General features: G+C 34.1%; 1 long non-coding RNA gene across 1 annotated transcript; it reads right to left on the bottom strand.

Moving 5' to 3' along the window:
* Window positions 1–10573: 10573 nt before the first annotated feature.
* On the bottom strand, window positions 10574–12337 carry LOC148761740 (uncharacterized). Its single transcript, XR_016027414.1, has 3 exons — window positions 12259–12337; window positions 11523–11606; window positions 10574–10687 (listed from the first exon to the last, which is right to left on the bottom strand). It is a non-coding gene; the product is annotated as an uncharacterized LOC148761740 (long non-coding RNA).
* Window positions 12338–12782: the final 445 nt, after the last annotated feature.

Genomic DNA, 12782 nt, shown 5'->3' with positions numbered 1-12782 from the left:
AAAAATGGGGGTACGTGAACACCTTAATCTACTATCAACCACTATTGAATCTGAAAACATGAAGTTGAAAACGTGAGAATAAACTCAGTGAGTGAACATAGGAAGGGAACAAGCATCAATATGGGAAGTTTTAGAAATCATGATGCATTTATGTTGAAGACAATGCAATTTAACTCAATTTCCTGTCACAATGGAAATATGTCTTTGTTGCGGTGAAAATCAAGTGGAAATCGTTTCTCAAGTTTTAACATTTCAAATTTCACATGCATTTCCATCATATACCATATTCATGAATTTTTATTTCATAACATAGATACACACACATATATATAGATAAACACCAATACCATCATCGTCTCATCTGACTCATGTGCATCCCCCCACATCGTGCATATAGCCAGAGTCATCGTGTGCATCCCCCCACATCGTGCACAGTCAGTGCCATCATATGCATTCCCCCACATCGTGCACACGGGCACTCTCATCATCCAACTCCCTCACCACCGTCATCACCGGCATGTGCATCCCCCCACATCATGCACACGCACAGTTATCATTATCACACAATATCCACCACCAATGCACAACATATATATATCAACATAATGCAGTAGTGCAAGAATCCATAACAGCCATAGGTCACAACATAGAAACAATTGATCAAGGGCTTATTCCCAAGGCACCCGTTTTAAGAAAATATTGGATAAAATCATTCAAAGGTTTTGTGCAAAACACATTCACAATCCTAAAGCAATTTGAAATGCAAGTTCACTCACCTTGTAACAATGAGATATCAAGTCACTATTTGTTTGGAAGTGTCTCTAACTATTTTCACTGGCCGATGGCTCGTTATTTATTCTGGCATGCCACCACAGTACTCTAACTTTACTTTAACACGTCTTAGCAATAATCCAAACTCAATATGTTTAGTGCATCAATCCCACCTTTGTTTCTCACCCTATCACGAAACCATATTCAATTATAATATCGACAACTTATGTAAAATGTTCCGTACTTACTTCAACCTTTTAATTAACTTTCGCCCAAATCCATCTTATTTTTCCACAGTATTAACTATATTTATGATAACCATAGTCATTTCGAATCTATCCAATTATTTTTCAATTTCAATCCATATTATTTCTCCTTATTTCTTCCAAATATTATACCATTCAACTTAACATTTTCAACTAAATTATGCTAATAAATTCCTCCGACAACAATAATTCTTCACAACAAATCATTTAAAATTTCTTAACTTCACTTAAGCACTATTCATAAATTTCATATTTTCTTCTTTACTCTAGTCCTACAACACATCCTAATGCAATTTTTAAATATTGTATTAAAGTAATTTAAATTTAATTCATACCACTAATAACTAAAATTTAACTAAACAAGTGGGCTAGCTTAAAATAATTCAACTTCATAATAGGCCAAATAAAAGCAAAGAAAAAAAAAATTTTTACCTATTTGGACTAGGTTAGTTCAAGTCCAATTTTCCACCTTTATTCTCTCTTGGACTTTTCTTTCTTTGTGGCTATTGGGCCCTTTTCATGAGCTCTTCCCATTTCTTCCTATGGGGCCATGCCCATTCTTTTCTTATTGGGCTATGCCCATATTTTTATTTTTTTTTCTTTTCTTTTCTTTTCTTCCTTTCTCATTCCTTTCTCTCTTTCTCTTTCTCTTCTCTCCCACCGGTCAGTAGCACCTTGCTTGTCTTTCTTTTTCCTTTCTTACATGCACAAGCCGGCCACAATTTCCTCCTCTCTCTCCCTCTCATTGCCGACAACAAGTTCTTGCTTCTTTCCACCAAAATTTTTCAGCAGCCAAAGCTGTTCATATCAACCTCAAAATCAGCAGCCAAGCTGCTCCTTCCTCCCTCAAAACTTGGTAGCCAAAGCTTTAAAGATCAGCAGTCAAAGCTGCATCTTTCAACCTTCAAAAATAAGTAGCTAAAGCTGCTCCTCTCACCCTCAAAACCGACAGCTAAAGCCTCAAAAAAAAAAAATTAGCCACAGCTGCTCCTTTCCTCCCTAGATGGCAGCAAAACTGCCTCCTCAACTCAACTCCTTCTCCTTTCCTTTTCTTTTTCATCGCTCGACTTTTCTTTTCTTTTCTTTCCTTTCGCTCTTTTTGCTTTCCTTTTGCTCTCTTATGCCCGACACCTTCTTGTTATTTCTTTTTCTTCTCTTCCACTAACCGACTTCTTTCTTTCTTTTTCTTTATTTCATTTATTTTTTTTCATTTGCTTTCCAATTTGGCCAGCCCCCATTTTTTTTTTCCTTATTCTCCTTCTTCCACATGGCCGGCCCCCCCTTCCATCATATATGAAAAAATGTTTGTTGACCTTTTTTATTGACCACATGAGCGACCGCCCATGTTGGTCTTTCTCTTTTTTTTTATTTATATACTTGTATTATTATTTTACTATTTGTTTATTTTATTTCTTCCATTTAATTCCACTACATAATCCTTCAACCTTTATATTTTAAAATTCGATCCTTTCGATACGTCTAAAAATTTGATTTTCATCTATCTTCCTTCCTCTATACGTATATCACCAAAATATTGAAATTGTATTTCAACGCGGTATCCCAATAATATTTAAAATATTTATTTACCCGCGCTATATTTACTTAATTCAGACACGCGACCCCATTAACGTTATTTTTCTCTGAGATTTTCTCATTTTTCTTCTCCCCCACTTAGATTGACTATACACTCATTCTTCATGAAAAATTTCGATACTGAATAAAATATTAATATTTTAATATTATTTTATTCCAAAAATTTCTTTTTGTCTCCTTGGTACCTAAAATACCTTATTATGCCTCAATTGGCCTCCAATAACCTTTATGAGTCACCATATCAAAGTACGGGGTATTATATGCTTAGCCAATAGTTTACATGATATACTTAACACATACATCTCATTGCATACATATTACAATCTCAAAAATGGAACTCGTACATCCAACATTCTTATCATGCTACATCGTATCTAACACATGCATAATAGCATTCATACATTAACCATAGAAATATTTAGTACCCACACTAGTTCGAAGGCTAAATTAATCGACGAGACTCTAAACATAAAAGGCCTTGTCCTCCATCGTTGAAAACTAATACATAATAGCATATTTACATACATAATAGATTTGTAAACAACTTAAAAATTATTGTGTTACATATATCACAATCATTATCAAATCAAGTCATTAAAACATTTCCTTGAAACCTTTATAAAACCTTCTAGCTCAAATCCTTTGATAAACCATATGAAAATAATTTGTCAACAAGCTCAAACAACCATTTCCATAAAAATCATGCTAACTCTACATACTAAAATACTTGAAAAAGGTGTATCCACTCACCTAATTGGAGATTCAATATCCTAACTTCAATCAGAACTCTATTTCGACATAACCCATGGAGTTTTCAAGTGTTTCTATCATACAAAAATCATCACAATCATTTTTCAAAATAAAAATCTTGTAATAATCATTTTAGGTACTTTCAAAGCTACTCACTTTAAGCTAAACTACTTTTCTAGCTAAAACCCATGCTTGAAAACCCATAGATCTTCCATCCTTACATTAGGTGAGCTTAGATGTTTACGAAAATCATAAAACCTTTAAACTTCAATCACCAACTAAAAATCTGGGCAATAAAACAGCTATTTAAGTTCTGGAAATCCAAAAGCAAAAGATTTAAAAGCTAAAAATGTCATCTTTTTCCATAAAACCCAAAACTACGCTTTAGAATTTTAAAAATGGAGTTTTGGGTTAAAAATGAGTTGGAAGAGCTTAAGAGATGGGGTTTTACCTTGGAATGTGGCTGAAGGTTGCCAACCCTCGAAAAATGGGGTATATTTATGTAACGACCCTTCCTTGTTCACTACCGACGTCCGAGACCTCCGAAAGATCCCGTCAAGTCTTGAATAAGCATTAATGAAATTTCTCATTAACTCATTGTACACTTTTACTAAACCATATTAATGTTTGAGCCATATATATTCATAACGTAAATTCAACAACAAGCATAGCCATTAAAATTTGACTTTAAGTCATGATATCATAATTAAATACATTAAGTTCAAAAAATCCCAAATTTTTGTTTATATCAAAACAAATATTTGTTTACATAGTAAAACCAAGTACTACAACTCAACCTCTAACAGTGGAGCGACTCGGGATAAAATGCTATGAGATGCCTTTACCTATCTGAGATGGACCATACGCTCTGATGATTACACGCTAGACCAATCTTTGTCTGCAAAAAGGGGAAGAAGAAGGGTGTGAATCTCACAGACTCAATGATCTTCGACTCCGTGAGTAGGGCATAGATGGGAAACAAGCAAATAGCAGATCAGTTGAATATTAAAATGCAGGATTATAAAAATAATTTATTTCAAACGGGAGTTTGTGCCTTATGTGAAATACCGACGATTTCTTACGTATTGTACTACTTCAATTGGTAAATCAACCAAGGTAGATAACAATTTTCGCTACAAAACAAATCAATAACCTTATTTAAGTAAATCATTTGAAATATTGAATTAAAACAAGTTTACATAAAGAAAATTCCGTCATCAAAATTTTCACAACCCAATTTTTAAAGCCATGACCGGCGCAAGGGCCCAATAAACGTAGTCTATTAAGCCCAAGCAAGCCTATCGATTTACCCTACTCATCATTCCATCAAATATCGCTAAGTCATATTTCATACTTTTGAATCAAAATAGTGATATACATTGCCAACTCGTACTGGCATTACTCCTTAAAAATTTACATACAATGTCTACAACATGTATTCTAATAATTTACATTAAGTTTGTCTATACAAACAAAATAACACTCGACTTCCAGCGGAGGGACTCGGATGAATGTACAGTTACTGAATGCCGAGACACCTACCAAAAGATGGCCACAGGTCTACAAGGACACCTCGTCCTAGTTACCGGTTGCCTTGTGATCTGAAAACATGAATTTGAAAATGGTGAGTATAAACCTAGTGAGTGAACAAGGAAGGGAACAAGCATACCATAAGGAATCTTTAATGAAATCATGATGCATTCTTTTTCAAAACAATGCAATTTGCTTCTATTCTTATTAAAAACCCCTAATCTAGCCCTTAAATAATTAATCAATTGTAATAATGAATCCATACATATAAAATAACTTAAAAAAAAGGGAAAGCTTCAATAATACGGAATGCCTTTTCGCTGCTGCGATGTTGGGATTTAGTTATTAACCGAACGAGGGTTACTCAATTGGCCGAGGATTTCTCACTAAACCTCCTCATTTTAAACTTAACTCATTTAATCCTTAATGTTAGAAGTCCATGCTCTGATATGGTATCAAAGAAGTGAAAGATAGGATAGCAATTGAACAAGATAGGAGACCAAAACAGAAAGTTTTTCGTTGCAGCGAGATTGAATCTCGCTGCAGCGAAATTGTAACCCAGAAACAGAATGTTTTTCGCTACAGCGAAATTCAATCTCGCTGTAGTGAAATTGCAACCCAGAAACAAAAAGTTTCTCGCTGCAGCAAGAAGCTATAGTGTCATTCTCGCTGCAACGAGTTTTCGGCCAGCTTATCCTTTCAAAACCCAATAGTTTTTCGCTGCAGCAAGAATGATTCTCGCTGCAGTAAAATACAGGGCATCAAATGAAAATGTCCCTTTCTTCCAAAGAAAACCACCCTACTTGAAATGTTCAAAACAAATATGAAACACATAACAATTTCTCAAGGTTTAACATGTCAAGTTTCACATGCATTACAACCATAAACCATTATCCATCAATTTCCTATAACACACATATTTACATATGTATATATATATACGCATATACCCATCATCATCAGCACACCATCCCATCATCATCATCACCAGCTCATGCGCACTCCCTACTCGTACATGGCTGGGTCATCGGGGTTATGCGCACTCCCTATTCACACATAACCGGGTCATCCTCTACTTATGCGCACTCCCTACTCGAACATAGTCGAGTCAATACAATTACACAACATTATATTCAAGCATATATGTATATCAACATAATGCAGCCACATAGAAATCCATAATAACCACATATCATAACATAAATCATTTCTCAAAAGCTTGTTCCCAAGGCATTCATTTTCATGAAAAATCGGATAAAATCATTCAAACGTTTGTCAAATACATTATATTCCCAAAATAAGTTTTGAAGGCAGTCCACTCACCAATTGATTGAAAAGCCTTTAGATGACTCCAATTCCCCTAATTGTCCAAATGAGATGATGGGGCTTCCTTAAAACCTAGGATCACATTAACATAAACAATAGATCAATTTACACACTATGAACTCTAAAAGCTATCTTTTGGCTAGTTTTCAATTGCCACATTAAACGGCTATCTATGTTCACTATCTTAATCACTAAAAAGTAATGAACATAGTCAACAATAAAACAGCTCATAAATCCCAATTACTAGCCATTTTCTATAGCTAAAAGTTGAGCTTAGTTCATTACTTACCCTAGGGCTCCTTTATAGTCAAATTCTCTTCCAATTGCTTCCAAATAAATAGAGTAATTCTCTCTTTCTTTCTCTAGAACGCCCAACTAGTGAGAGAAAGTCTGGAAATAAGCTTTATCAAGGGTTTTGAAGTGAAAGGATGAAAGAATTCAAAGGTTCTAGTCAAAAGCGTTCAAAGGTGTGAAAACTAGAGCTAGAGAGAGAAAATCATTCAAGCTTCAAATCAAGCTTCCATGGAGTTTTGAAGAAATGTGAGAGAGGAGAAGAAGAAGAAGACCAGCTGCTGGAAAATCTCTAGAAGCTGCTAGAAATTCAAGATATTTATAAGCAATCTTATCCTTTCCCTTAAAATTACAAAAATGCCCTTCCACCAATTAACTTATTCTCCTTTAATCTTTTATGCAATCATTTTGCTCTTTTAACACTGGGACAAGATCCATAATGGTCTACACATGTTCGGGTTCACAAAAACTTAAAATTTTAACCCGAGGTGAAAAATGACCATTTTGCCTCTGTTATGAAAGTTGTCGAAACTTCTAGTTTTCTTCGTGTTTTCATCAGCAGACATCATTTATGCAGTCTTATACCCATTTAAGCCTTAAAATATCATAAAACTTTCTTCTGGAAGTTTATTAGAGAAAATAACGAAACTACCCTTAGCTCGTATTATTACATCTATACTTAGTTACAAGCGTATAGAGGTTGAGGTCTCACAAAAATCAATTGACATTTTACTCAAATCAAATCAATGTATTCTGCAAGCTCCCATGCAATCAAAGGTTAATCAAACTCATACGTAAATCACAAATCACCTCGCACTCGATGTCATGACCCGAAACTCTCATCGAGCCCGTGACAACCGCCGCGACGTCCTAATAGGCACTCATTACCCCAAATGCCGATCGGAACCCCACAAGGCTTAGCATCAGCTTTTGCATCTCCCTGGTGAGCGACAGTTATCAAATCTCGTATTTCAAGAAATCATAAGTCATTTTCAAATCAAAATAATAAAATATTATTTTTTGGCTTACAAGGGCATTTTCGTAATTTTTTTTCGAAAATATCGAAACCCACCAAAAACATGGTGTAAAAGCTAAATATGTTCATACATACTTTAAATCAGATAACTGAAGTATAAAATTACTTTTACAGTGACACATGGGCCCCCAACTAACCAAGAAGGTGTAAGGCTACGAACCCTTACTTTCTAGGATGCAACTCCGAGATTAATTCTCGTCTTAATCAACTATCAACAAACTATCCTGAGCCTGAAAAAATGGATAAGAAGAGGGGTGAGATTATATAATTTCAGTCAGTAAACAGACACCATCAAACCATCTAAAGGTGAGTAAATGGAGACAAATTAAAATATTCTTTTCCAATAAATGTTTCATAACATGAATATTTAGTTTACTCAATTAATCAACATGGCTTATATATCTCATAAAACTTGGCTCCTGCCAAAATCGTTCTCACGGGTACCTTCGTCAAGGTATCCCGCTGAGACCGCCAAGGCTGTTAAATGTCTCATAGCCATAAACATATTTTCGCATATGACACACAGCCGTTCCTTGGCATTGGCTAAGTCTCACTCTCACGCGGTGGTCCACGTGAAGTGCACTCAAATCTTTACCTCAGGAGATACTTCGTCCAACATCTCCCCTCAGAGGTAAATATATAACCGAGTTACTGTGCCCCTCTCATAGGCATTCCACGAAAACCCCCACCACTACAGTGACTATGGATTATTTTATCTACCACCTGATTTATAAAATCCTTATCTGCAAGACATGGCAATTTATCGCAATCTAGCCTCTCAAGGCTGAATACATAGTATATATAATTTTTTATACAAATACCAACTTTGCCATTCATGCTCACATATTGCTATAAGCCATATAATTTAAAACACAATTTATAACACAAACAGGCAATCTCCAATTACTCTAATCAAAACCAATATTCAATTTTTCAAAAAATTTATAAAATCACAATTTTTCCTAAAACATAGCAATTTACCATTTAAACCCATTTTCTATAAAATCACACAATTGTATAAAACTACTTTATATAATTAAGACAATAATAAGTTTATTCACAGTTTTAGGAGTCGATGTACTCCTAATCCTAGTCTTCAAGCACAATCTCTGTACTTTTACCAGTGTAATTTACTCACCACTTATCCACAATGTACAATACATAATTCACCACATTAATGCTTGACCATTATAAAATCAATTCAAGCTTGGTGTATATGCATGATATGATATGCAACTTATCCGACTACCGCTTAAATGCGGTGTTGACCTAATTCGGCCTATTACCCGATTAAATGACAATTCTGTCTAATTTGGCTCCAAATTGCTCCATTTCATTTCTAGTACCTCCATTCACCAAACATTATTCAAATAATACCAATTTCAGCATCAAAACCCTCCCATTTCTTCATGGAAAAATTCGGCCATTATAGTGCACTAACACCGTGATTTTTCCTACTTAATTTTCTCACCATTATTCATCATTTTCTAAGCCATTTCTCTTGAAATAATAACAATCCATCACCCACACACATCAAGGAAGATTCGACCAATGAAGATTCATGGGGAAAATGGATTCTTTTCTTGTTGTTTTACTTCTAAATATGCTAAACTAACTAAAAACACTAACATATCTTAAAATCAATTCAATCCAACATCTTTCTCTCTCCTTACCCATTTTGACCAGCCATGAATTCATCATGAAAACATGTAACTTAACCATGAAAATTAAGGGAAAATGCATGGGTAAGGTAAATCACTAGCAAAATCAAAGAAATTTTACCTTTGCTTGATCAAATCCTTGAATTCCAACACTTTCTCTTTGATTTTTCCCACTTAGGGTTTGTTCTTCCTTGGTTTCTCTTCTCTTCTGGTTTTGCTGATCACTATGGGAGAAATGGGCTGATTTTTTGCCTTTCTATAAAGAAATAATAAAATAATAAAAGCTTGACACATGGCATTTCCTTATAGGTTCAAATTTTATATATTTGACTTTTAATTCTTTAATTCTCGACCACACATTTCTCATGTTTATCCATTTCCATGATGAATAAAATCCCTTGGTCTTGACAAGTGTCGGGGGTGAAAATTTACAGATTTTCCTTGGGATGGCAAAATTACCATTTCGCCCCTATACTCCAAATTATACCGAAATTAAAATTTTTCACTTCTAAACCTCAAATCATACTCCAATACTCAAATCATACTCCAATAAATCAAATGAGGCCAAAAAATCTTTTCTAAAAATTTCCATTTTGTCCTAAAGTGGCAAATGACCATTTTACCCTTAAATAGTGAAAATTTCGGTTTGACTCCAAATTGATCCTCGAACTCTAAATCACCATTTTAAATCATTCCTGGATTGTGAAACTCTTAATTTCACCTTAAAATCCCTATTTTAATTAGTTCGAGGTATAAATCGACTTACTTGTACTTCTAAGCACAATACCAACTTTTAAATATTCTTCCAAGGCTGTTCAAATATAGAATCACTCTATTAGTGTCACGATCCGGTACTCCCCTCGAGCCCGTGACAACCGCCGCTGTGTCCCTGTAGACACTCATTGCTCGGAATGTCAAGCCGAAACCCCGCAAGGCTTTACTATCAGTTTCTCTATTCCCTTATGAGCAACCATTGTCAAATATCGTGTTCTAAAAGATTTTAAGCTGTTTCCAACTTTAAACAAATAAAATATTAATTTTTCGTCTCACAGGGGTATTTTGGTCATTTTTCTCAAAAATTTTGAAACTGGCTAAAATGTAATATACAAGTACAAAACACATAATTCATATTCAAAATGAGTTTAAAAGTCTAAAATCTTCATTTAAAACGAAATTATGGTTATTTGAATATAATAAGAAAATAAAAGAAATATTAAGTAAAATATTTTATTTTCTTATAAAACAATATTTATAGAGTTATACGTGAATAATTTTTATAGCGAAAAAGCTAAATAAATTTATACATACTTAAATATAGTAAGCCAAAATACTTAATTTAATTTACAATAACAAGAGTGCCCCCAAATAAACAAAAGTAAAGAGGACTGTGAACCTACGGTTTGGAAAATGCAGATCCCATTGTAGTCCTCGATGAGATCAGTTATCTACAGTCTATACTGAACCTGAAATGGGTGGAAAGGAGGGTGGTGAGATTATAAAATCCCAATGAGTAAACAAACATCATCATAAACATCTAAAGTTGAGTACATGGAGACAATAAAGTAAATCATCATAAACTGGGTTATACAATTAGAACACATCTCGTTCAAAATACGTAAAAAGGCTTATGAATATCATAAAAATCTAGGCTTGTGCCATAAATCCATTCTTGGAGACACCTTGGCTGAGGCATCCTACCGAGACCGCCAAGGCTATTAAAATTCACATTTCACATAAATCATGTTTTTATTTTGAAAACATAGCTGTTCCTTGGTGTTGGCTGAGTTCCCCCTCACGTGGTGGTTTAGCATGAAGTGAACCCTAAACTTTACCCCAGGAGATACCCTACGCGCCTCTCCGTTCGAGGTAAGAATATAATGGGGTTTACCGTGCCCCTTTAAAAGGCTGCTCCACAGAAACCCCCTACTGTAGTGATTAATTAATATATAATCCACCATATAATAAAACTCAATAACATGATATGGCAATTTTGTAATTCGCAGTTTTTCAAGGAAACCAAACAATTCGCATTTCAATACAATTGCCAACTAGCCAATCATGCTCTATTTATCATAAGCCAGTTAATTTAAACAATCAAATTGCCACTATTAACAGTCTCCGTGTACTCTGTTTTTCAAAATCACTATTAATTCCAAAACAATTTATAATTTAATTTCATTGAAACACATTTATTCATAAAACATGAAAATTTACCTTTTTAAATTTCTTTTTTCATAGAATTCATGAAATCATCTAAAAACCACCCTAGATAATTAAAATGATAGTAAGTTTACTCACAATGTCTAGAATGCAGACTTTCGAAGCACTCTGTCTACTGGTCCTCGGATGAAATTTCCTTGCCTTTATCGGAGGACTCACCACCTTGACACAATAAAAAAAAATCGAGAATTTCACCAAGTTGGTACTAAATCAAAATTAAACTAATTTCGACTACTAATGCATGATATGGAATGCAAAAATGCACTGGTAACTATCTAAACTCAGTATTGGCCTAATTCGTCTTATCACCCGATTAAATTCCTAACGCGTCCGTTTAAACTCCAATTTAATTCTTTTCAGTTTCTATACCTCAATTGCACCCAAATTAACTTAATGTCCCTTAGTGTGGTGCAAATTATCAGTCTCGATAGTAAATTACGAAAATACCCCTAGTGGGTAAAAATTCGTATTTTTGCTCCAAAAATTCTCATTATTTTTCTAGACTCATAATTCATTATTCCTTAACCAATTCTCCTAGAATAAAATTAAACTTATCCTCACTTACTACATGGTAAATTCAGCCATTAATGGTTGGGAGAGAAAATAAATTCTTTTCTTGTTGTATTGATTCTAAATATCCTAAACTAACTAAAAATACTAACATAAATAAAAATCAAATAAATCCAACAACTTTCTCTCTCCTAACCCATTTTTTCAGAATTGAATTCATCATGAAAACATGTAATTTAATCATGGAAAATAAAGAGAAATGCTTGGGAATAAGAAAACTCAAGCTTAATAGAAAAAATCTCACCTTTTTCACTTAATTTCCTTGAAAATTCACACTTTTTCTTTGATTTTCTCTCTCTAGGGTTTTGTTTTCATTTTCTCTCTCTTCTTGCTGGTTTGGCCGGCCATGGGGTGGAAGAAGAGCTGATTTTTGTGCCTTTTAAAAAGGAAAATAATAAATTAATAAAGGCATGACACGTGGATCATATCATTGGTCCGTTTTTAAAATTTTAAAAATTTAAACATTTTATCTCCACCACATGATTAGTCAAAGGTCAAAAATAGAATAAAGGAAGACCATGTGCTGGAAAAAATATCCTGGTGGTGGAAAATTACAATTTTGCCCCTGGGGTGGCAAAATTACCATTTTACCCTTTTACTCCAAATTATACCTAAATTAAAATTTTTCACTTCTAAACCTCAAATCATACTCCAATAAGTCAAATTATACTCCAATAAGTCAAATGGGGCTAAAAAAATCTTTTCTAAAATTCCCATTTTGTCTCCAGGTGGTAAATGACCATTTTGCCCCTAGTTAGTGAAAATTTC

This window comes from Theobroma cacao, chromosome 7 (genome assembly GCF_053813885.1).
Source record: "Theobroma cacao isolate CCN51 chromosome 7, ASM5381388v1, whole genome shotgun sequence".
In the NCBI taxonomy this organism is placed as follows: Eukaryota; Viridiplantae; Streptophyta; class Magnoliopsida; order Malvales; family Malvaceae; genus Theobroma; species Theobroma cacao.
The sequence above is the reverse complement of the archived record's forward strand: the minus strand, read 5'-3'. Positions and strand labels throughout refer to the sequence as shown.